The following is a 25,397-nucleotide window of genomic DNA, read 5'->3' on the forward strand; positions in this document are numbered from 1 at the left end:
GCCTGCCGCGAGAGAGAGCGAGCGAGCCAGCCGCGAGAGAGAGCGAGCGAGCCAGCCGCAAGAGAGAGCGAGCGAGCCAGCCGCAAGAGAGAGCGAGCGAGCCAGCCGCAAGAGAGAGCGAGCGAGCCAGCCGCAAGAGAGAGCGAGCGAGCCAGTCGTAAGAGAGAGCGAGCGAGCCAGCCGTAAGAGAGAGAGAACGGGCCATAAGAGAGACAGCGAGCGAGAACTAGGATGTGGATAGGGAGAAAGAGAGCAATACAACAAGAGGGAACTAGGTAGTGGATAGGAAGAAAGAGAGAACTACAACGAGAGAGCGTGTCTGGCTGTAAACGGCATGGTACTTGAGGTGTTTGTTCCTGGTCCCTCCACCATGATGAATGGGGACAGTACTGCAGGTCAGAGCGATCCACCATCGATTTTACAAATAATAAATGACAAGTCAACACGCAGAGTTGAACACTCTCCGTTTAGAGTTTAAAAAACAATGAAGTGTTTTACTGGCAGGCCCGGTTCTCCATCTTTCTAATGGTGTGAGCCTTGCTTACACCTTAACGTTTCCCACATTCTATCTTTGATGGCATCTTTTGAAATGACAAGCCTTGCCCACCAAGAATCCAACATTGCAGAAGCCACAATAGTCAAATGCCTCCCCAAAATTGCCCCCACGCCTTCTGCACAACCGCCATTGAAAATAGTAGGCCCTCGACGCACTACTACCAGCAGTAGTGTCACTGCAGAGAGAGAGAGAGAGAGAGAGAGTGTATATGAATGTCTCCTCTCTTCTCTCCATCTTTCCTCCTCCAACCTGGCAAGAAAAAAACCCATCCGTCCTTGTACTGGAGGGGTTCTGAATGCTGCAGTGTCCCCTCCCTCCTGCTCCTCCATCATCCCCTCTCTTTCTCTCCTCCCTTCTCGCCATGCTGACCCAGTGAGCAGTACTGACGTCAAACTCCCCCCCCCCCCATTGGGACAGCCCCCGCCACTGGAGCAGCTGGACCAATCACAGCACTCCTACTGCTGCCACAGAGCACACTGGCTGTCAGAGACCGTCCAATCAGCTTAGAGAGAATGGAGGAGGGCTTACACACACGCTCACCAATATAACTACACACGCACATAAAGATACGAACACTCTCCTACATACTGGCCAGATGGCCACAGATACACATTAAGAATGCACAAATGGTCTCCCCCTTTCACACACACACACACACACACACACACACACACACACACACACACACACACACACACACACACACACACACACACACACACACACACACACACACACACACACACACACACACACACACACACACACACACACACACACACACACACACACACACACACAAACCAGGGCAATCATTGAGCTATGTCTGACGAGGAAGCAGGGGCATGTCTCTCTCGCTGTTTTAGAGGTCGTGTCCTTCTCAGCCTGCATCCTTTTAATGACGAACACCCATAAATACCCCTGCTGCTGGTGTACTGTACCGCTGGTAGGGGACTACTACTGCACATTATGTCACAGGGAAACACTAGCTGTAGAACCGTCCACACATTGGGTTACTACAATGCATGTGTGTTTCCAGACAGTATACACTTCCATCTCAGCCTGAGCAGCTGTAAAAGCCTGATTATGCCCTTTTGATCCTCACAGGTCCTTTATTTCTCTCTGGCCACTGGACCGAGGCCGATAACGGGCGCATTACACTGGCCAAAATGGCTGTCCTTTGGCCACACAAAAGAGGCTCAGTAGGGTGGAGGGAAAAAGGTCAGGGGTCAAAAGGCATGACGCCCAGCCTACCACCCGCCTAGGGCACTGTCTCCGTCTCAGCCCCTCCGTCCCATTGACTGAGACTGGCTACTGCCTCCGAGGTCACGGCTTCTAGTAGCTACTACTGTTGTGTTCACTGTAAACTCTGCACAGTTACAATTATGTTAGTGAGACAACTGCCAGTGCTTCTAGCCTACCGCTACTAGCAACAATACAGCTACTTTAACTGAACTACCAAATGCCAGACGGAGAGAAAGACCCACCCCAAAGCTTCTACCAGTTACAACAAACAAACCAATCATGATATCTCTCCCCAAACCACTGCATCTCTACTTCCCCATCCCTCCCTCCTTCCTCTCTCCCTCCTTCCTCTCCACAACCACCCAGCCGGTTGCTAAATGTGTGGCTCCAGGAATCCCATTTAGAAAACAGCTAACCTAGCACACACAAACAGACAGACATAGACAGACACACTTAGTGGCAAAATGGTCCCTCCTGTACAGTGTGGATCGGGATCCCCCCAAAAAAACAGTACCCACCAGGCACACACAGCGCAGGGACAATAACAAAACAACGCATACATAATGCAGGAGCAGTGAGTAGGCTTTCTGGGCTGGATGAGTTTGACACCCAGAGGCAGGGTGGCAGCTTTCACAATGAGACCGTTTCTTTAAATGGCTGCTTTGAGCGGATACGCAGTGAGGTGGATGCAGGAGGGGTGGAGAAAAGACAGAGAGAGATCAAGCGAGAGGAGGACAGCGCAAAAGGAGGAGGGTCGAGGGGTGAGAGAGGGGTGACAGAAAGCGAGAGGGGAGACAGTGGCACTAACTGACAAGAGAGCTCGGGAGGTTGACAGAGAGACGGCAGACAGAGAAAGATGGACGGAGAGGAAGAAAAGAGAGAGGCAGTGGGAGAGAGTGGCAGGGAGAGGCACAGATCTCATGAGCAAAAGAGGGAAGGAGACAGAGAGTGAAAGAGAACAAAGATGGCAGTGTGCTCTCTCTCTCCCTCACACTCTCTCTTTCTTTCTAACCCTTCCGCAGGCTTCTAGCCAGTGGAAGACTATCAAAGGGACGTGAACAGAAAGCGAGAGAGTGAAAGACAGAAAAGCTCTCTCTCTCTCTCGTTTTTCTGTCTCTTTCCACTTCAGCCTGACCCGTTGTGGCCCTCTTCACAACCAACCCCCTGTGTTTCCAGCCAAAGACCGGCGCCATTTTCTCCCAGGCGGAGGAGGAGAAGGGGAGGAAAATAGCCTGTGTGTCAGCAGCCTTAGCACTTCCTCTCCGAGACCAAAACAACCCTCTGGGACCATCCTGCAGTAAAACAAGAACAATAACAAGACAAACAGAAGAACCGCAAAAAGTCTATTCAAAGTCTGCCCGTCGCGTGAAGAGATGCACCTCGCGTAAATAATTAGCATAACACAGGAAAAAAACTACAAACGGCAAAGATCGGCTGTCATCGGAGAAGAGATACTTAGTGGAAGTTAAAAGGTAGGAAAACAGGACAGGAAAACAGGACACGCACACACGGTGAAAGCTCGTCTTAAAAAGGTCCTCTTCACCGTCCCCTCTCCTCCTCTCGGTCTTTTAGCCACGCCACGTGAGAGCAAAAACAGCCCTGGAGGCCACCGAGCCAGAGTGACATTCCTCGCTGACGAAAGCCATTTTGGGGCCAAACAATCACAATGCCGTCCAGAAAAGCCGTTCTCCGGGCGGAAGCGGTCTTAAAAAGTGTTGCACAGAAACTAAATGACAGAGAAATAGGTCTCAGTCTACCAGTGCTAATGGGGGTCATTGCTATGGAACAGACTTTACATGTCACAATGGACATGTCACAATGGAGTGTGTGTGGCGCGCACACACACACACACACACTATTTATCTGCTACTCAGTATATATATATTTTTTAAAGACACTGACAGTAATGTGAAAAGAATGAGGCGAAAGTCAACTATGCCCCCTAACACAATTCACTTTTAGGGTAACGCATTTGTAGAATTTGACATTTGTAGAACAGAGTAGGCATTACAACTGCCAAACAATTCAGGAAGTAAGAACAAAGCACCAAACATGATTTCAGATCATATCTACATTGTTTGAAGAAGAGACAGTGTTGGGTGACATCAGGGCACTGAGGGCGACAGTATCACTTTCCATACAAACCTCTTCTATAGAATAAACTGTCTAAAAAAAAAATGAAAAATAGACCAGATAGACACATAGATCTACAATTACCAACAACAAAAAGACCAATCAGTCAATGGAGCTATTTCTACTTGGAAGCAATTACCACACGTTGGTTGCGGTAATACCCAAGCTATTACTTATACATTTATGTTTAGCGCGGCCTGTTGCGAAAGCCGAAACACCTTGGTTTCAGTGCACTTCCTCCTCCTCCTCCCGGGGCCTCTTGTAGCCCAGCTAGCTAAGTGACAGTAAAAGCTGTGCGTCACTAGCGCAACATGAACACAGCCCTCTCTCCCTTCAGCTCTAACTGCTGTTTCCTGCCTGCCCTCGGCTCTCGTAAACAAGTTTATATTGCTAAGTCTTTCATGACCTCGGCCCCCACAAGGCGTGATTAGACCTTGAAGTCAGCAGGTTCCTGTTGGATTGGCTTTTGAAATGGCCGTCGTGTTGTCACAATCTGTAACATGGTGATAATGGTAACAAATGGTTACAGTAACCGCCCAGTGAAAATCCCCCTTCTAAAAGTTCACAACAAACACTTTACTGTTTGTTGACCGTTTCCACACTGGCCCATAGGGCTCTGGCCAAAAGTGGTGCACTACATAGGGAATAGGGTGCCATTTTGGGACTTCGACATTGTCACATGATGTGCTGTGATTCCAGTGGATGTCATGTCTAGCGGGCCGACTTCCAGAGAACATTCTTGTTGGAAATAGTGTTCCTCGTTGCTGTGAAACTGGAAGGAAACTGCGGAACCATAAAAGCAACAGAGATGCCAGGGCAGTGGGAGGACGGATGGGAGGACGCAGCATGTTTTTATAGACATGATTACTTATGCAGGAGCATTTTCTTCACGTCTTAGTTACATTTAGTGCACATAGGCTTTTTTTCTTCTTTCTTTTTTTGAGATCGCGGCCTATGAAACTAGACATGCAGAACTAAGACGTGCAACAATAGGTTCTTATATATACGGTGATATCAACGGTGGTCATATTCAGTGTTCATCGACAAGGTGATCACTAAGCAGGGAGCACACCGTACCTTTGTAAGGATCACACACACGTGTCACATACTGTATGCCCCCCCCCCCCCCAAAAAAAAATGTCTTACACAAGAGTCCAAATATAAGTACAGGGAAGCTGATTCAAGAGGGTTGTGTAAGAATGAGAGCCAGCCACACCAGAGAGCCACACCAGATTGTCAGACATTTGAGTTTTTACTGTGAGCTCACGGACCAAACCAACAACTCTCCTCAAGTTTTGTTTGCACACCGCCAGAGGTGTTGGGAACACTTTTAAGGGAAAGTTTCAATTAAAAAATAAAAAGCATAATAATTACTGTTCACTTTAAACTTCAAACACAACAAATGTTTGAGACTTCAACAGAAGCTCCGGCAGCGACAAATACAATCCCAGGCTTGTCTGTAGTTTACTAAGGCAAAAATATGTCAAAACCTACCAAAAGTGGGGTGCAACAGGGATGGAATTTACTCTAGTTTAGAAATGAAAGGCCTTGCCTCGAAATACCAGGTTGAGACAGACGTCGAAAAGTCAAGAAAAGTCAACGTTTGCTCCTATTCAAGGGATGCGCTGTGGCCCTAAGCGTTGCGGGATTGCATTCGTAATAAAGCGAGCATAAACTGACCCAGCAGCGGTACCCGCTGACGCGTAGCTACGGCGTCACGGAGAGAGCAGAGGAGTTGTAGTGACAGGCGGTGGAGACGGTGCAGACAGCTTGAGGACAAGTGGAGAAAATAATAAGCGCTTTCTAAAAAACGGAGGATGTGGGAAATCCAGGCCGCCACACCACAACCTCGCCATCAGAGTCGGTCTATGGAGGGGAAGTGGGCTGAGAGAAGCTGGAAAGGGGAATGGGGGTGAGTGTGGATGTTGGGGGGGGGGACATCCTGAATCAGAAGGATTCAGGAGGACAACCCCTCTCTTTCTCTCCTTTTCCCTACTTCCATTCCACCAAACTCACCCTGGCACATATCACCTCTATATACATCACCTCTATCTATATATCGACCTCCCTCCCTCCCTCCCACCGACTTCACCTCCTCGCCTTTCCCCCTTTATCACGGCGTGCGCGGTTCACACTTCCCCGTGCCCTCGTAGGCGTCTCTCCCAATCACCAGGAAAACAGGTCGGAGAGAAAACACAATAACACTAACAGCAGACTCTAGCCTAGCTTCTTTGTGTGTCTGAGAAAGTCATTAACTAAGCCGGTATCCAAAAGGGCTAAAAGTCTCCATGTGCCGTCCACAAAAAATACAAATCCCCCACAATGCACTGTAACTGTAACATTGGAGTGTTGACTGCATGGTATCTTTCAGGGCTGGGCTCAATTCCATTTCAATTCAGTCGATTCGTGGCACATTTCTTATTTTTGTGACTTTTGAATTGACTCAAGAGGGAAGAGTAAGAAAGATAAAGAAAAAGACAGAGAGAGAGAGAGAGAGACACAGCACGATAAAGAAAGAGAGAAAGCAGTCAGTCAGAGCCAGGTAAAGAGCTAGAAAGAGAGGACAAAAAAGAAAACGGAGCAAAAATAAAGAGAGCTTTAGAGAAAGGAAAAATGAATGAAAGCAGCAGGATTGAGTCATGGCTCAAGAGCATGTTGAGACAGAGACCAGGGTGTGAGTCATAACTAGTGAGAGGGTTGCCAGTTGTTCCCCTACTGTGACCTTCCTTGGACAGCCTCTATAAGAACTAGGCTAAATCAAACCCAAGCGCTTTACAAATGGTGGATTGAAAGGTTCAGTACTGGCAACCCTGCTCATTGCTTTGAGGAAGGAAGAAAAAAAAGTGAGACATAAGCAAGTCCTGCTTTAGATGGCATTGGTGTTGACATCTTGGTAAAGAGGCAGCTTAAGCATGGGGGTATTGTGCAGGACAGACAGACAGGTGAATATGGTGTCAGAGAGAAGGTGTGTGTGTACAGGGGAGAGGGAGAAGAAGCTATGGCTCCACCGCAGACAGCAATTCTTAATATAAATGTGTGAGTAGGAAAACGGCTGCCACGGTTTAGACTGACAGGCAGAAGCCATTCTCCAGGAGAGAGAGAGAGAAAGAGAGAGAGACGAGGACGAGAACAAGACAATTATTCACATTCATGGGAGAATGTCCTTGAAGTCAATTCATTTGCAGGGGATTGTTCTGCTTGTTAGCTCATAATGGTCATGGCCTTTGGTAGAAATCTGATCCTGAAACAGATGTCAGAGGCTGAAAGTAAGAAGGGCAGCAGCGATTGGCGTTGCCTGGGCAACAATCACATCGACAACCATTAGAAGGTCAACGCCTTCTCTGAGTGCGATGGCTTGATTCACTGTGTTCACATGATCATCAAACTACAACGGAAACCCATGCTGGTGTAATGCTATGAACCCTGACTTCATGGTTCACAATTAGGTTACTTAAACAGTCGCATTAACGCAGAGGGGAGACAGAAGAGCCACATGCAAACCAAGGTTCCACTGTAACCAACACGCAAATGCAGAATGGAAACAATGACTAGCGTTGAACAGGTCACGACAGGGCTAGGTTGTTTATTGAAAAGACCACCATAACAAAGTTTGGTTACTGATCAGCCACGCTTGAATCAAAGTGCTCCATCTTGTTGATCTTGGTTCACAGTGTATTTCTGAATCTCGGATTCCAACATGGCCACCCTTCCCTGTATACACTAGTAAGTGTCGCTGTTATCGAACGGAGACATAGCAGTAATCCTATTATGACGGTTACCATGTGGCTAGCGTAGCGTTGCACCGCGGCGCGGTAAGGGTGGGGTTCAGGTTGAATGGGTTTACACGAGGGCTAGTCATTAAACAACATACGTAGCTCACTGCAGAGGTGTTCTATAAGGCTAGGTGCTTTCATGGGTCACTTGGAGTGAATGTAAGCCAATCACATTGTCATACTTCCTTGACCAGTTACATTCAACTCAAATGTGAGAAAGTTGCTCAATTTTGAGGTTTGAGGGCTAGCTATTTTAAGGAGAAAATATAAGAAAAAAAACTTTACAGGGAACAACTATTTTTCGCTACAATGAGAGACAATAGGCGCTGGGTAGTCTATTAATCATTATTACACAATCGTCTCATTGTAACCTTATGATGACAGGGATGTAAATGGTGACAAACTTACATCCCAGCTCAAATCAGACCCCCGCAATGCACAATCTGGCACTCCAGCCTCTTAAATCGATGTGGCACAAACAATCCATTCTCACCATTCTCCGTCTCTACAAGTTAGACTCCGCTGACTGGGAGAAAACACTGAGAAGAGATCACTGTGGAGGTTACACACAAGATACAACAAGGCTGGCTAAGACATGGCTAAGACACTGCCTATACCTGGGGCTATAAAATAAACACTGCCTTGGATTGAAAGTCCACCGTCATATGGTTAAATGCTGTTCTCATCTCACCCTGACGGCAAGGCACTCAGACACACACACACACACACACACACCACACACACACACACACTTTTTTTTAAGCACACCTGGATGGAGAGCATGTTAAGAGACTTGCTCAAGGGGTCTAACGGTAGGGGCAATGTCTTTTAGGATGTGTTGAACCCATCAATTCCCACATTTTTGCAGTGCCCAGCCCAGGGTTCAATCCGGCCACCTTTCGGCTACAGGTCCAAGTCCTTAGCAGCTGGGCTACCTACTGCCCATGATACATGTACAAAAGCTGTGTGTGCTTTACAATGTTTACCTGTGACCTGGCTTTGTGTCAGGCTTCTGACTGTGACAGCACCTGAAAGAAGATTTGTTTGGTGGGGCACATACTGAGGTAGAAGAGATTGGAGTAGGCCTATGTAGAACTGCATAACTCCCTGTTTGGGGTTGTGATTTAACCAAGTCAATATGCCAGGTCGCAGTTGTAAATGAGAACTTGTCCTCAACTGGCCTACCTGGTTAAATGAAGGTGAAATGAAAAAATATTTCATAACACCATATTCAATAACCGCTGCTTTAAATCAGATGAGTTACTGCACCATTACAGTCAGCAGCGGAATGAATCCTGGGAGTAGTAGGATGTTAATCTCATTGATGGCTGAAGCACAGCCAAGACCAGTTCATACGGCCGCACACACTGACTGGGGGGTACAGTACACGCTATCGCTGAAGTTAACCTCACAAACAATCTATGTCATGTACAGTAAGAATGCCTCTACTTCCATAAATGGGGCATGTCACATCGGCCTACATCACTACCAAGATGGCCGCCTCACGGCCAAGGAAAATTTTAAAAAAAAACACTCTTCCTCCCTCATTCTAAGCATGTTTCAGTTCATGGGCATCTACAGAGGAGTAGGCTCTCTCTAACACGAGGGCACAAGACAAAGACGATATAGTGAGAATGGACGAGGAGCGTCATAAACTTGTGATTTTCCAGTTGGCAGAAACAAACACTGGGGTCGAATTACATTGGCTTTTACTGGTAATGTTGAAGTCATGCTATATCCTCATTTGTTCCAAAGCTTCAACAGATATACACACACCCCCCCCCAATTCTGTAATGGGGGATTGCAACAGCAGGCAATTCCGAAGGCATCGGAGGGATGGAATGAGGTTCGGAGATAATTAGGACCATTAGGAGCTTTCGTTCACACAGGCAGAACACTGTTAGCAGGCTGGAGAGAGACTCCCAAGGTTAGGCTAATGGACCAGAACAAATATAATAGCATGTTTAAATTGAGTTGAGACCATTGGTAATACAGTAACTGTTCTGTATCAGTAAAATTGTCTAGAAGTGGCATAGAAAGAGTTCAAGACAAACCAGCCTGGATGGTGGAGAACAATATTGCAGAGGCAAACCAATTGAAAGAAATGGAACATGCGCTCTGTCCGATTCCTGTTCTTAGAGGTTCTACTCGGAACTCAGAAGCAGTCTTCAAAGATTCTGCTCACGAGTCCTGCCCTTTGGATGCAAACCGCCATCGGCAAAAGAGCAAACATGCCAGATGGCAACACAAAATGTCTGTTGAGGCAAAATCTGGGGAAATGATAATAGGTCATGTGAGGTTGTTTTCAAAACCGAAAAAACCAGTGTGGAATCAAAGACTTAAAAGCTACGTTGAAATTCGGAGGTGTATTGGGTGCATACTGGCACAATGAGGCTCACGGCGTAGCCTATTTCCTGTTGAGGATTTGGGAGAAAGAAAGAAAGAAAGGGAGAGACAGGTTTTTTTATTAATCCTTCTCTCCAGGGAGAGGGGAATGGCAGACTGAGGCGAGGGAGGGAAAGAGAGGGAGGTCTGCTGTGCTGCTCAGGCATGCCATTGGTATTGTTCTCCTTCCTCTCTTTAATATGATACACCCAGTTTCTCCAAACTCACTGACACAAAATGCACACAGATCACCATGCCAACTCCATCACACAGTCCAGCCATAGACATATAAACAATAGATTTAGACCACAAGTGTCAAACTCAAGGCCCACGGGCCGGACCTGGCCAGTGACACATTACTATCTGGCCCGCTGAATGATTTAGGTTGTCAATGTATTTTTGGCCCGCGTTGCACTGCACTACAAGTCACAGCAAGCACTGTCAACGTGCTGCACGCCAAACGGCAGTGCATTGCCACACACACACACACCTTTCTTTCTAGACACACACACACACACACACACACACACACCTTTCTTTCACACACACCTTTCTTTCTAGACACACACACACACACAGTGTCTATCACTGACCAAATCTTCTACCAGACCGAAATGTTTAAAGGTGTTGTGGCTAAATGTCCATGCCAAGTTATGGTTCCAACGGGTCATTGCCATAGCCTACAGAAGATCTTGGTTGTCAGAAACATATTGATACAACAGTAGCTAAGATGGCGAGAAGTCTGTCCACAATAAAGTGCTGCTCTACCTTCTTAACAGCACTGTCAACAAGGCAGGTCCTACAGGCCCTAGTTTTGTCGCACCTGGGCTCCTGCTCAGTCGTGTGGTCAGGAGCCACAAAAAGGTACTTAGGAAAATTGCAATTGGCTCAGAACAAGGCAGCACAGCTGGCACTTGGATGTACACAGAGAGCTAATATTAAATCATATGCATTTCAATCTCTCCTGGATCAAAGTGGAGGAGAGATTGACTTCATCACTACTGGTAGTTAGGAGAGGTATTGACATGATGAATGCACGAGCTGTCGGTTTGAACTACTGGCGCACATCCATGCATACCCCACAATACATGCCATAAGACGGCGCCTAAGAAGAAGGCAGACGTTTTACATGCCCCCAGCCGATTGTTTTTTTCCTTGTTTATAACTTCTTTTTTTTTTTTTTACTTTTTTTGTACATAATGTTGCCGCTACCCTTTCTTATGACCGAAAATAATTTCTAGACATCAGGACTGCGATTACTCACCATGGACTAGCAGAATCACTTTTTTTCCTATCATGACTCTGATGAGCCCGACGCGAAGGATATACTGCTTCCTTGGGAAAAGGCCCCGATCTCGGTGATCTGTTTGAAGAGGCGGTGGAGAAAGAGGGGCCGAAGTTCAGGCTGCCTTCTGAGAATTCGTAGGCGATCGAATAAACTCCCACTTCCCTTCATTCTGCTAGCAAATGTGCAATCTTTGGACAATAAAATCGAGGAGTTATGTGGAAGATTAAACTACCAACGGAACATTAAAAACTGTAACATCTTTTGCTTCACGGAGTCGTGGCAGAATGACGACAATATCAACATACAGCTGGCTGGTTATACAATGTACCGGCAGGATAGAACAGCGGTATCTGGTAAGACAAGGGGCAGTGGTCTATGTATTTTTGTAAACAACAGCTGGTGCACGATATCTCAGGAAGTCTCAAGTTATTGCTCGCCTGAGGTATAGTATCTCATGATAAGCTGTAGACCACACTACCTACCGAGGGAGTTTTCATCTGTATTCTTTGTATTCTGTTTACATACCATCACAGTCAGAGGATGGCACTAAGCCAGCATTGAATGAGCTGTATTCCGCCATAAGCAAACAAGAAAATGCTAACCCAGAGGTGGCGGGCCTAGAAGCCGGCTGAAATTAATGCAGGGAATCTTAAATCCGTTTTACCAAATGTCTATCAGCATGTTAAAATGTGCAGAAAAAGAACTCTGGACCACCTATACTCCACACACAGAGACACATAGAATGCTCTCCCTCGCCCCCCATTTGGCAAATCTTACCATAATTCTATCCTTCTAATTCCTGCTTGCAAGCAAAAATTAAAGCAGGAAACACCAGTGACTTGATCAATAAAAAAGTGGTCAGATGAAGCCGATGCTAAGATACAAGACTGTTTTGCTAGCACAGACTGGAATATGTTTCGGAATTCCTCTGATGGCATTGAGGAGTACACCACATCAGTCATTGGCTTCATCAATAAGTGCATCGATGACGTTGTCCCCACAGTGACCGTACGTACATACCCCAACCAGAAGATCTGGTTACAGGCAGCATCCGCACAGAGCTAAATGCTAGAGCTGTCGCTTTCAAGGAGCGGGACTCTAACCTGGAAGCTTATAAGAAATCCCAATATGCCCTCTGACGAACAGGCAAAGCATCAATACAGGACTAAGATTGAATCGTACTACACCAACTCGGATGATCGTCAGATGTGGCAGGGCTTACAAACTGTCAGACTACAACGGGAAGCACAGCCGAGAGCTGCCCAGTGACATAAGCCTACCAAACAAGCTAAATAACTTCTGTGCTTGATCTGAGGCAAATAACACCGAAACATGCATGAGAGCGCCATCTGTTCCGGAAGAATGTGTGATCACGCGCTCCGTAGCCGATGTTAGTAAGACCTTTAAACAGGTCAACATCCACAAGGCCGCAGGGACAGACGGATTAACAGGACGTGTACTGCGAGCATGCACTGAACAACTGGCAAGTGTCTTCACTGACATTTCCAACCTCTCCCTGTCTGGATCTGTAATACCAACATGTTTTAAGCAGACCACCATAGTCCCTGTGCCCAAGAACACTAAGGTAACCTGCCTAAATGACTACCAACCCATAGCACTCATGTCTGTAGCCATAAAGTGCTTGAAAGGGTGGTCGTGGCTCACATCAACACAATCATCCCAGAAACCCTAAACCCACTCCAATGTGCATACCGCCCCAACAGATCCACAGACTATGCAATCTCTATTGCACTCCACACTGCCTTTTCCCACCTGAACAAAATGAGCACCTATGTGAGAATACTATTCATTGACTACAGCTCAGCATTCAACACTTTAGGGCCCTCAAAGCTCATCAATAAGCTAAGGACCCTGGGACTGAACACCTCCCTCTGCAACTAGATCCTGGACTTTCTGGCAGGCCACCCCCAGGTGGCAAGGGTAAGTAACATCACATCACCACGCTGATCCTCAACACAGGGACCCGTCAGGGGTGCGTGCTCAGTCCCCTCCGGGACTTCCTGTTCACTCATGAATGCACGGCCAGGCACGACTCCAACACCAACATTACATTTGCAGATGACAACAGTGGTAGGACTGATCACCGACAACGACGGGACAGCCTATAGGGAGGTGGTCAAAGACCTGGCCATGTGGTGCCAGGACAACAACCATGTTCTCTCAACATGATCAAGCACGCCCCCATTCTCATCAACGGGACTGTAGCAGAGCAAGTTGAAAGCTTCAAGTTCCTTGGTGTTCACATCAGTAACATGGTCCAAGCCGGGAACAGGACACGACAAAACCTCTGCCCCCTCAGGAGACTGAAAAGATTTTGCATGGGTCCTCAGATCCTCAAAAGGTTCTACAGCTGCACCATTGAGAGCATCCTGACTGATTGCATCACTGCCTGGTATGGCAACTGCTCGGCCTCCGACCGCAATGCACTTATAGGGGGTACTACGAACGGCCCTCCAGCCATCCAGGCGGTGTCAGAGGAAGGCTCTAAAAATTGTCAAAGATTCCAGCCAACCTAGTCATAGACTGTTCTCTCTGCTACTGCATGGCAAGCGGTACCGGAGCCCCAAGTCTAGGTCCAAGAGGCTTCTAAACAGCTTCTACCCCCAAGCCATAAGAATCCTGAACATCTAGTCAAATGGCTACACCCCCCCCCCCCCTTACCCCCCTGTATATAGTCTCGCTATTGTTATTTTACTGCTGCTCTTTAATTACTTGTTACTTTTATCTCTTATTCTTATCTGTATTTTTTTGAAACTGCATTGTTGGTTAGGGGCTCCTAAGTAAACATTTCACTGTAAGATCTACACCTGTTGTATTCGGCGAATGTGACTAATAAAATTTGATTTGATTTGAAGAGGTCTCTTCACAGTCCCCAAGTCCAGAACAGACTATGGGAGGCGCACAGTACTACATAGAGCCATGACTATATGGAATAACTAGATTTAAAAAACAGATTAAAAACACATTATGGAACAGCGGGGACTGTGAAGTAACACAAACACATGCATACACACTACACATACACATGGATTTTGTACTGTAGATATGTGGTAGTGGTGGAGTAGGGGCCTGAGGGCACACAGTGTGTTGTGAAATCTGTGAATGTATTGTAATGCTCTTTTAAATTGTATAAAGTGCCTTAATTTTGCTGGACCCCAGCAAGGCAGCAGCTAATGTGGATCCATAATAAATACCAATAAGATAAAGGATTCACACGTGGGTATACATTACTACTAAAGTACAATAGGACACAAGCAAGTATAAATGAGTTATCGACTTTATGAAATAACAGCCTGATGAGGAGCTGGCATCTGTGAATTCAAAGTCAATTGCGCTGCTTCGCATGTCCTGTTTACCTCGCGCGCAGTGGAGGGAAAGTGTACAGACGCATGTCACAGTCAGAGCTAGGGTACTAAAATGTTGCAGTCTGGCTTCAGTTTTTAAAGCTTGACAATGAATAATCCCACCCCCCCCCCCCAAAAAACTGCAACAAAACACCATGCAAAGGAGAAACATGTAGGCCTATTACAGCAACATATGAGCAGTAGCCTAGGCTGGCTACTTAGGGTTGCAAAGGGTCGGAAACTTTCCGGTAAATTTACAGAATGTTTCCAGGTAATTTTTCATGGGAAGTTAAGCCAGGGAGTTTTGCTTAAATTCATCACAAAAGTTAGCTTATAACAGTGAACCTTTTCTTTGTGTGATACACAAGGCAATTCTAGGTATTGTGGCATATTTTGGTTAAACCAGCCCCAATTCAATGGAATTGCAACCCTCTGCATGCACAGTGCATTCTTTCATCACACTCTTCCATCACATGTACAGCTGATTCACAAGATCTTGCACACTAATAAGGTGCTATTAAGCCCACGCTACTACACTGTCTGAGCCAAGGACAACATGATTTCTGCTAAGTTTTGATTACAATACTGGGTGGGATGATTATATTTTATAGGACATACATTATTTTTTTGTTAACTAGTAAATAGTAGCCTACAGCAAAGTGTGTTTAAATCCTTTCTAACTGGATAACAATTTCTGCTAGTTAGTTTTTGCTACCATGTGGGTTTTAGCTTAAAACTTTTTGGGGATCGGTGTGCAGTCCACGGGACGGTTGAGCTAACTTAGGCTAATGCAATTAGCATGAGGTTGTAAGTAAGAAGAACATTTCACAGGACATATCTGACATTGGCAGAAAGCTTAAATTCTTGTTAATCTCACTGCATTTCCAATTTACAGTAGCTATTACAGTGAAAGAATACCATGCTATTGTTTGAGGAAAGTGCACAGTTTTGAACATGAAATGTTATTAATAAACAAATTAGGCACATTTGGGCAGTCTTGATACAAAATGTTGAACAGAAATTCAACGGTTCATTGGATCAATATAAAACTTTGCACATACACTGCTGCCATTTAGTGGCCAAAATCTAAATTGCAGCTGGGCTGGAATAATACATTATGGCCTTTCTCTTGCATTTCATAGATGGTACAAAAAAAATACAAAAGAACGGTCGTTTTTTTCTCTGTATTATCTTTAACCAGATCTAATGTGTTATATTCTCCTACGTTCCTTTCACATTTCCACAAACTTCAAAGTGTTTCCTTTCAAATGGTACCAAGAATATGCATATTCTTGCTTCAGGGCCTGAGCTACAGGCAGTTAGATTTGGGTATGTCATTTCGGGGGAAAATTGAAAAATAGGGTGGATCCTTAAGAGGTTTTTTAAGCCTGCTAAACTGAGGAGTGTTAATTCACCTGATTCCATACATGTTTGATTTTAAAAGATTTATCTCACAAAGGAGTTGTTTAAGTTTAAATGTTACAAAAGCTACGTTTTTGTTATTTGGAGTTGAATACTTTGGATTAGGTGCACATCTGCAAGCATAGCCGCAATTGCTGGACAAATATTATTTCTCTCAAAGTTTGTTTTAATATGTAAAAATGCTACATACAAGCATCCTGAGTGGACATTTAGATAGTAGCCTAGGCTATGAGTGGATTTGGAACTTTGAATAGCCTCCTATATGTCACAAACACAGAACTTCAGGTCCGGTCTGGTGAGTGGTCTTATAGGCTACTAACTAGCTTAACCCAAACAATGAGTCATGAGAGTGTCACCCTTTTGAGATTCGTATACAAATGACATTATCAGTGTCATTATCAGATGGTGATGAGGGGACAGGAACTGGAGACGTTAAAACTTCCTGTCTACTGACATTATTGACCTTCCCCCCCCTCCTAAGCCAAGGCTGCCCGTTTAAGACTATAAAAAAGCACTGTCATGGAATGCAGAAACTTTGATAGCAATCGAAACGTGAACAGAAAGGCTGCTGACTGCAGAGCAGTCTGTATCGGAAAGATAAGGGCCTCTGCATAACGGGGAGAGAAACAGAAGAAAAGATCCACGGTATGGCGGCGTTACTCTCTCATTTATGGTACAGTGCGTCTACCTAACCTAAGTGGCTTCCAGACCTGCCCCCCCCTGCAGCGCCACCCTAGCATTCTGACACAGGGAGATGTCTTTAAATAACCCCGCACGGCAGTACAGAGGCTCTAAGAACCAAGCAGTGGATTATGGGAACGTTCAGAGCAGTAGACTTCTATTTATAACCACTAGGGCATTCCGCTAATCTGTTTCAATACTTAGACTGTGGCACTGTACAAGGCCTGGGCAAGACAATGGACCAGGTTATGGTACTATATACTGCTTATTCCCCAGATGCTATGGATAGATGTTGATGAGAAGGTCATTTGTTCAAATAAGTCATTTCCTTTGGAATGCTAGATCTACCCACCGGGGCGGGGCGACTTAGATGATGCATCAAAAACAGTACTGTTTACTAACGCAATCACATGGTAGCTGGTGGTTAGTTGGACACATATAATCTACCAGATGCATTGAAGGATGTCAGCTTGTAATACTACGGATGTCAGGCAGTTGTTATTCAATGTGAGCAAGGTGAAACTAACCGCTAATGGACAAGACAGTGTCTGCCGGTTCAGATCCCTGGTCAGAGACACAAGCCCAGCTGTCTCTGGTGATGGCAGACTCATCAAGGCGCTACCCCAGCAGTGAGCCAGGTGTCCACACACTGAAATGTGATCTCTCTCTCTCCATCCCACCTTCCTCTCGAAATTGGGCTATATCCTTCTCTGAGACATGCCCCCACCTAGGGCTGTTACGGTGACCGGATTACCACCACACCGGCGGTCACGAGTCATTATGGCAGTCAAATTCCACGTGACCGTTTAGTCACGGTAACTAGGCTTCTCCAAGCTCTGATGCTGCTGAGGGTCATTAGTAGCCTACAAAGCTCACTAACTGCTTGGTACTCAGCACTCTATTGTCCCTCTGACATCAATGCAAATGTAATCGAAAATCTAATCAAACACTTCATGAGAGCCCATGAGCCCATGTTGCGCAACATTTCTTCAGGCTATGCAATTGTGTGAGAAAACAGAGTGATGGCCTCTGGTTGTATCACAACTAAAGTGGTCAAATAACGTCATCAAATTAAATACATTAAATCAGCATTACAATGGGTTTAGAGCCTAACTGGCATACATAATCAGCACGTGTTAATCAAATTTGGGGAAGATCATTTTCACCATAAAAACGCACCTGACGGAGAGCCATGTAAGTGAGGGTTGCTATGGAGCATGCAGCAGGGAATTATAATTATAATATTCAGCCCAAAGGCAAAACGGCCACTGGCCACAAAAGGCCTGGATTTTTTTAGGGAGCATTACGGCCACACTAAGGGGATGCCACCCGGAAATTTGAGGCATTATTAAGTGCTTGGCAAATTGTGAATGATAGACTGTTGAAGTGTGAGCAGCCTGTGCCAAAAACAAAGCAGAGTTCATGCATTTCATGCAACTTAAAAAAATCATTAGAGTCGCATCATGCAGCCTTAGAATGTATTAAGGATCAAACCATATATAGTCCAGTGTTTTTTATCACAACTAAAGTTACATAAATAACTCTAAATGAAGCATATAGGAGTACCTGTTTCTTTATTAACTGCTCAACACAGAATAACTGCTTTTGCGCTATTTATTCAGCTGTGTTCAATTGTATTTTCATACTATGAAATAATATCACGGAATTCCAAGCAAACTTTGTCTGCTGAATGAACTAGCGTAGCCCACAGCCATATGGCACAGCCAGATCCGGGACTAACATAAGGACAACTCAGACTATGCTATTCTGTTCATCTGAAATAGATGAAATTTTCTACATATTATGTTTTAGACCTGTCTACAATAAATCATGGATTTATTGTGAGGGTGTAGGCTACATTACATGGATGTATTAGACTTTTTTTAAATGTGATGTTCCAAAGGACTGCATCAGTGGCTTATAGGCTATGCGTGGAACGCAGGAGATGCTAAATGTGTTCATGTTAATTAACCGTCAATTACTGCGAGAGTGGCAGTTATTTGCTTGACAATCACTGGCTGATTCAATTTCATGATCACCACAGCCCTAGCCCCACCCAGCCCTACTTCCCCCTAAACTGCCCCCACACTCCCAGCCCTCCTTCCCTCTCTACTGCTTCCTCCCTTTGAGAGGATAATAGGGGCCACCCAAGTCTGTCTGGGATCAGGAAAAAAACTTAACGGGGTCACAGACCCACTGGCTCCAGGTCATCTACAAGTCCATGCTAGGTAAAGCTCAGCCTTATCTCAGTTCACTGGTCACGATGGCAACACCCACCCGTAGCACGCGCTCCTGCAGGTGTCTCACTGATCATCCCTAAAGCCAACCCCTCATTTGGCCGCCTTTCCTTCCAGTTCTCTGCTGCCTGTGACTGGAACGAATTGCAAAAATCGCTGAAGTTGGAGACTTTTATCTCCCTCACCAACTTTAAACATCTGCTATCTGAGCAGCTATCGCTGCAGCTGTACATAGTCCATCGGTAAATAGCCCACTCAATTTACCTACTTCATCCCCATACTGTGTTTATTTATTTACTTTTCTGCTCTTTTGCACACCAGTATCTCTACCTGCACATGACCATCTGATCATTTATCACTCCAGTGTTAATCTGCTAAATTGTAATTATTTGAGCCCATTTGAAGCTGGGGATGATTAGGTGGCCCTGATGGTATGAGGGTCAGATGGGGAATTTAGCCAGGACACAGGGGTTAACACCCCTACTCTTAGGATAAGTGCCATATGATCTTTAGTGAGCACAGAGTGTCAAAGAAAGAAAGAAAGAAAGAAAGAAAGAAAGAAAGAAAGAAAGAAAGAAAGAAAGAAAGAAAGAAAGAAAGACCAGGGTCTAGCTTGCTCTAAATGCAGAGAGAATGTGTTTATTCTCAGCTCTCCACCATGGAAAGTAAAACACTTGTCTGATAAGAGTGACAGCATGCCTGCTTAGAAGAAAGAGATGGCGAACATATTACGTTTTCATGTCATATCACTGTGCTTTCACTGTCATTGAGGTATGAATGCCATATTCTGAAAAAATATAAAGAATCAATCACTGAGAAGAAAAAGCAAAGGCAGGGTTGAACAGGTTAACGGCTTTGAGTGTAACAAAGGAAGCACTACAGTTTCCCTTGGAGATTTCAGGGACTGAAAAGCCCATTCCAGTCATTGGAGCACAACAGCAGAGCTGAACTGGTTTGACATGTCCTTCTCTGGAAACCCTAAAGCACTAAGCCTTTGGTCTGCCAGATCGATCACCAGCTGATAGTAGCTACCCCTTTTTCACAAGGCTCCTGTCCTTAAACTGTCACATCTTATCCATGTGTCTTCATATAACGATAGAAAAGTACCTTTTCACAGAGGACTTAAGGTAGCAAATCCTGTATTACCCGAACTGAACAAAGTATGATTCAGAATAGCAAGTCACCGACATGGAATGTGTAAGTTAGTGTAAAAAAAACGTGAAGGCAGACTCAAGAGTCATAACCTATAATCGTTACAAATAGCCCCCAACATGCCTTATGACCCTCACCTCGACTTCTTAACACTGTATAGCACAAACATGGACTCTTCCACTACATACTACTACCCTATGGTTTGCACAATGCCACACATATAATTAGAGGCCTATCAGGGCTCCCTCTCTCTCTTTAGACATAAAGGTCCTCTACACCAGGCATTCGTCCACCAGATTAAAATAATCTTGGCCTTACTTGAAGTAATTGCAGCACATCCCTTTCCCTGTTGTACTGTTATTATTATTATAATTATGAAAAGCTGGTGAATTACAGCAGGCCTCCACAATAACTTATATATATATATATATATATATATATATATTTATATTATTGTGTTTGTGTGTGTATATATATATATATATATATATATATATATATATATATATATATATATATATATATATATATATATATATATATATATATATATATATATATATATATATATATATATATATTATTGTGTTTGTGTGTGTGTGTGTATATATATATATATATATATATATATATAAAACACACACACACACACAAAAAAGTCAAATACTGATGCTTCAGATACTCAACTAGCCTAAAGGTCAGTTTTTTATTGCTTCTTTAAAATCAGTACAACAGTTTTCAGCTGTGCTAACATAATTGCAAAAGGGTTTTCTAATGAACATTTAGCCTTTTAAAATGATAGACTTGAATTAGCTAACACAAAATGCCAGTGGAACACATGAGTGATGGTTGCTGATAATGGGCCTCTGTACACCTATGCAGATATTCCATTAAAAATCAGCCGTTTCCAGCTACAATAGTCATTTAAAATATTAACAATGTCTACACTGTATTTCTGATCAATTTGATGTTATTTTAAATGGACAAAATGTTTTGCTTTTCTTTCAAAAACAAGGACATTTCTAAGTGACCCCAAACTTTTGAACGGTGGTGTGTGTGACACACACACACACGGTAAGCACAAATAAAATCACATATCACCCAGAAAACCAGTTACATTCCTCAACAAATAAGTTCCCAGTCAATAACTTACAATGCCCGGATGGCACCAGAACATCAAGATAAAATGTAATTTTGATGTATTCTATACGTCAACAGCAAAGTTAGGTAAGAAGGAAGTTGATGAATTAGGGCCTTGTAAACAAAAAGGGAGTAATATACAGGTCTTTAGGGAAGTCCAGCCAACCTTTTGATACAGGATGCGGTGACGAGTCTCAAATCTGTCGCCTGTAACATAATGAAGGCCACTATGGTATAGATGGCATCCAACGGTTTAAGAGTAGTAGCAGCTGCACTTTGATAAATAATATCACCATAATCAAGAACAGATAAGAAGGTTGACTGAATATTCAGCTTCCTACTGCTTAGAGAAAGGCACAATCGGTTTCGGTCGAAAAAAATACAACTTTAAGTCTTAGCTCCTTAACCGGCTCATCTATATGTTTTAATTTTTTTAAACGTCAAATCCACTATCAATCCAAACGCGGGAACACGTTCGATTGGAGAACCATCTAATGAGTGAACATGTATTTCATCCGAAACATTTTTTACGCGAGTTTAAAAACAACATGTATTCCGTTTTGCCCGTATTAAGCACACGTTTTAAAATCAGCAAGGGATTCCTGCATAGCTACAACATCCGACTGTAGTTTTGAAAATGCCAGATCAACAGTCTGGTCAATAGCATACAGAGTAGTATCATCCGCATACAGATGAAGTTACCATTTTATACACCTTCATGTACTTCAAGAAATTCAGACTAAACCCCATCAAATCACGATAGCCTGAGTTCTGTCACTAAGATAATCATCAACCCAGGAACAGGTGTCAGAGCTCAGGCCTATCGAGGACAACTTATTAAATGAAATAGCATGATCAACAGTATTAACGTCTTTTGACAGGTCCAAAGCGGCCCATTCCATTTCAATGTCTAAAGCATTGACAAGATCATTAACAACTAAAATGCTTGCTGTAATAGTGCTGTGCCCAGGCCTAAACCCTGATTGGTATACATTCGTAAATACATTTCTCAGATGGAAAAAAAAGAGCAAAGCTGTACATTTACCAACGATTCAAGAATCTTAGCTAGACCAGGAAACCTTGAAATGGGGCAATAATGATTAAGATCACTACTATGCCCATCCTTATGGAGTGGCAGCACAAGAGCTGATTTACATACTTTTAGAATATTTCCTGATGACAATTTTAAATAAAAAAAATGTGGGTTTGAACCAACAATAATGGGTGCTGCACACTTAAGCAGACCAGGATCCAATTGGTCGGCCCATGTGGATTTCTTGTTGTCTAACGCTAGCAAAGCATCCAGGACTTCGTTTTCGGTAAATAGCCTAAAAGAAAAGCTTTGAATATCATTTCTCTGATCATTCGAAAAGTTTCTCCAATCAGCATCCAGCCCAACACCATTGTGAATAGGCTTGGAATAAGCTATTTCAAAGAGATCCCCTGCTGAAGTCAAATGGTGATTAAATGTATCAATGATGAGATTTGTTCCGTAATGAGGCCAATGTCTGAATTTAATTTGCTACAATGCACTACTTTTGACCAGGTCAGTGCACTATCTAGGAAATATGGTGCAATTTGGGATGCAGCCCTCCTGTGACCCAGAAACTCTGGAGCTGACCGAGTGGACAATGTACCTGCCTGTTCTGTCCTCATCTCTGCAAAGAGGACAACACGGGTGATTCACCAAGTCATCCCCATGGCCTGCTGAATGCCTAACTGACATTCATTCTCTTCACCGAGTGCCATCACCTTGGCTAAGAGAGGGAGTCAGTCAGTCACGGTACGGGAATATGCGTAAGTATCAGGCACTACTGCAGACAAAACAAGACACTCATATACAGCACAGTTTATCAACAATGGAAGCTGACTGCAGAATGAACTCCCAGGTGCAGTGAATGTATCATGGTTAAGCCACACCCTTGGTTGAGTTAAAGCCATGACATTATAACAGGTGTCGATAGGTCAGAAAGGTCAAATAAGACGCTGAACTGTCATCTCCAGCTCTTGAAAAGGTCAGATCAAGCCAGTGCAACAGCAATGGCTATGCAGAGATAGGTCTAGTAGATTTAACAGCTTCAAACCTTCCACTCTACACCATGATGGACTAGCCTAAATGCTAGCTTCTATCCTCCGCCACTGAGGAATAAAGGGACATTGCTTGCTGTGACAGCAAAGTCGTGGCATGCCACTACACGTGTCACAAGTGGCTGCGCTTAAGGGTGGCCCACTGCGAAGCAGTCAATGCTTTACAAGGATTACAAGGCTATGCAGCAAATCTATTGTGCCCTAATCACAATCATGAAATCTCAGACACTCACTGACTGAGAAGAGGTGAGGATATATTGTATAGGCAAAAATTGCTACTGAAAATCCATCTCACATAGTTACAGTGATAGGGTGGCTGTCCGGTTGGTTAGCATGCTGTGCATGGTGGGGAGACAAAATCCTTGCTGGTGGCATTTAATGGCAAGTCACCAAGGGACAGGAGAGAAAGGCCACTGGCATATTCATCTGACATTTCATAATGACAATATAAAGAAGCGTAGAGCTAATATCTACCTACCTACATAATTTCACATTTGATGTAAACTATGTGCTTGTGGTTCAGGCTGAAGCCCCTGAGAACACCTAGCCTATACCTGGCTGCAAAATATATATCATTGGAGCAGGAGTCAGCATTAGGAATTTAATTCTTTGCCCCAGCTTTTTTAAGGTCCCTTGATACAGCATACAGATCTTAGAGTAACTAAGCTGTTGAAGAGGGATTTCTACATTGGATTTCACCACAATAATTATTGCTGGTGCAAGCTGAAACGATTAATCTGACTGGCGTCAAGGCAGGTGGAACAAGTCTATCTTGCTGTCAGGACTACTGAGTAGGCCCTCAGTGTCAAGCAAACTAATGAATGCTGACCACGCCAAAAAGAGATTTCACACGTTGTCAGTCACTTAGTCATACATAGAGCAGCTCACACAGTAGTGCTAAATGTGTTCTGCAGTAAACACACGCTGAAGCTGCTGTGTTGAAACAGCTAAACCAATAAGTGGGCCTGATATCCAGAAGTCAAAACCTAGCTATTAGCTTCTATCTCTGAAGCACTCCGTAGAAGAGTTGGGAAGTATCCAGATTTTCATACCGTTTCTGTACCATACCGGGGTATATGGTTATACCGGCAGTGCACACAATTGAATGATTGAAAAAAAATAAATGCAAAAAAAAAACATGGCAAATTCACATAGCGAACACTAGCTAAATGCTAACAAGCGCATGATAACATTAAACTAATTGCAAGGACAAAGACACCACAGGTCATGAGGTTGTACAATTATCTCAAAAAGGTTGCACGCACAAAACAAATACTAGACAGCAGGGATCTTGATCCAGGGGATTGATTGTCTCTGCTCTAACCGAGAAGCTTGATCTCGCAACCTATCTAGAAAGTTAACAAACCAAATGCATAGCTGGAGCCCTGAGCTGGAGAGAATGTATTTGGCACATCTTAGATAGGTAAACCTACAGTTAGTTATAAGATACTTACCTGGCAAACACTAGTAGAGAGTTTCAAATGTAACTTGATCACCTCTTAAAAGGTTAATTAAATAGTTAACCCAAATAGTTACCCGGACTATCTGCATTAACTATTTAGACTCATCACATACACTGCTGCTACTGTTTTTATCTGTTACTTTATTCCTAGTTATATGTACATATCTACCTCAATTACCTCGTACCCCTGCACATCCACTCGGTACTGGTACCCCTTATAGCCAATTTATGGTTGATCATTGTGTATCTATCATTACATGTTTTACTTTTCGATTATTTCTCTATTTTCTTTCTCTCTGCATTGTTGGAAAGGGCCCCTAAGTAAGCATTTCACTGTTAGTACACACCTGTTGTTTGCAAAGCATGTGACTAATAATAACATTTGATTTGAAGGTGGAAGGAAGTATGTGGATGCTGATCTTTGCACAGGCTTTCACAAGATGTTTTCACCAATACAGGAAATGCAAAGT

General features: G+C 44.0%; 1 protein-coding gene across 1 annotated transcript in view; it reads right to left on the reverse strand.

Moving 5' to 3' along the window:
• Positions 1 to 25,397, reverse strand: part of LOC110538071 (neurabin-2) — a 58,294-nt gene that overhangs the window by 28,111 nt on the left and 4,786 nt on the right. The gene's annotated exons all lie outside the window — the stretch shown is intronic.

The sequence above is a fragment of the Oncorhynchus mykiss genome, chromosome 12 (genome assembly GCF_057628025.1).
Source record: "Oncorhynchus mykiss isolate SJ-2025 chromosome 12, ASM5762802v1, whole genome shotgun sequence".
NCBI lineage: Eukaryota > Metazoa > Chordata > Actinopteri > Salmoniformes > Salmonidae > Oncorhynchus > Oncorhynchus mykiss.